This window comes from Citrus clementina, unplaced genomic scaffold, assembly GCF_000493195.1.
Source record: "Citrus clementina cultivar Clemenules unplaced genomic scaffold, Citrus_clementina_v1.0 scaffold_4, whole genome shotgun sequence".
NCBI classification, from domain to species: domain Eukaryota; kingdom Viridiplantae; phylum Streptophyta; class Magnoliopsida; order Sapindales; family Rutaceae; genus Citrus; species Citrus x clementina.
The window spans coordinates 23,146,650-23,148,816 of NW_006262274.1; positions in this window are offsets into that span (position 1 = coordinate 23,146,650).

Below are 2,167 nucleotides of genomic sequence, written 5' to 3' on the forward strand. Positions count from 1 at the left end.
TTCCAACTACTTCAACAAAATATTTATGTTATTAATTATAAATATTATTATATTATACTTGTATTATTACCACTATTATTATTATTTGTTTTTTTTAAACTATTACTACAATTATTATTACTACAATCATGAGATTTTTTAACAAAATTTTTTCTTACAATGAGTATTCTTCCTTTTCATTTTTAAATATGTATATAATTTTCGATTTATAAAATAAGTTCTTCAATATAATTTTCAGAAATTTGTTATGCCCAACAATATGGTACGATGAAAATCTAACATTATAGTAATATGATTTTGCATGTTTAATTAATTTATCTTTTTCAAATGGTCTTTTTTACTCATAAATTTATTGACATTTATTTGCAAATAAAATTATAACGTCCTACTAATTTATCCGATGCACTTAAAAATTACTCAAATCAAGAGTTTCATTACAAAAATGAGAACTTCGATCACTTAAGCAGTTACTTACAATAGTAACCTAATGTGAGGCTTATTGAAAAGTTAAAATTGCAAAAAGAGTCGAGCCTAAAACCACTTTTGTTCAGAAATTTTTTTACAAACTTGTGAGAAAATAACTCTTTAAAAACTATTAATATCAATAAAACTATTACAAAATTAAATCAATTCACAGCTTCCAAAAGCTAAATCAAATGTTAATAATTTGAGATTTAGATTTCATGGGTCTCTGCATAAAAAAAATACAAAAACCAAATGAAATTAGAAAAAAAGGCTGCAAAAAATAACAAAAATATTCAAATTTCAAAGGTATGATCCAAATTCTTAGGCAAGATCAGATATCTATTGTTTTGAACAAAAAAAATTGAAACTTAAATATAAAATAACACAAAACTATATTCTAATTTTAACAACATATTTTTTTGATGATTTTTTAACAACAATATTCAAAATATAAAAAAAAAAATCTCGACTAGGGTTTCTAACAATGGAAGAATGAGAGGTATTTATATTTTGAATCAAAATTTGGGGAAAAAATTAAAAAATTGTAAATGTACGCGGTATTAAAACAAAATTGCTTTTTATCTTGGCGGTAGTTTTACCCACCTAAATGAAACCTAAGTACTTATTGTTTCACCAAAAATATAATTTAATTTAATTTAAAAAATATAGATATAAAATTTAAGCTTGTTAATATTTTTACGTAATTTTATATTTTTAGTTGTTATATAAATTAACTTAATTTTAAAAAATATAGATATAAATGTAAGATTGAACTAATTTTGTGATCATTGCACACTATTCAGTATACAAATCATGAACCATCAAGTGAGTGTAGTGTTACTCAAATAATTTGATTTAATTTAGAAATGTAATTGTCGTGCTTAAAGTATATAACTGTAAAAATAATTTAATATAACATTATTCAATATTAGTAGCATTCAATTTGTAATTATCCATATTATGTACCATTATAAATTTGATTAATGTTTAGCAAAAAAAAATTACTATACCAAAAAAAATTAAATAAAGTAATTAATTTGACATAATTTTGTATGAATCAATTTGCATAAAAGATTGTTTGTGAGTTTTACTTAAAAATATGAAATATTAGATGCTTTATATTTGTCTAATATATGATTTTTTTTTAGAGGGTATACAAAGAACATATATTAGCCACTAATAATAACAACAACAACAACATTTGAGGGGTAAGTATGATGTTTGGCATAATAATTATTCGATAGTTGGATAAACATTACAATCATTTTCGTAGGTAGGGATTTAAGTCCTTATATGTGTATTGTGGTTTGTGGGATATTGAGATTGATTTCTTCCAAATATTTAGGAATGAATTGTTTTTATTATATGTTTAGATACTTGGATTTTAATGTGATTAAAAGTTGATAAAGTTGTTTTGATAGTTTTTTAGGCAAAACATCATTACATTTATAAAGTAATATAAAAATAGTTTAATTGATATATAATTTATTTTTTAATTAATATATAGCTTATTGAAATTTTTATATTAAAATATTATTCTTATTAGTACTTAAGTTACATTTCAAAGTAAAATAACATTTAATTTATAACGTAATATTAATAATATAAAATAATTTATTTTTGTTTTAATATCTTAAATCTATTTAATTTTACTTAATTAAAATTTTTATTAAGTACCTAAGTTAAATAATATTAACCTATT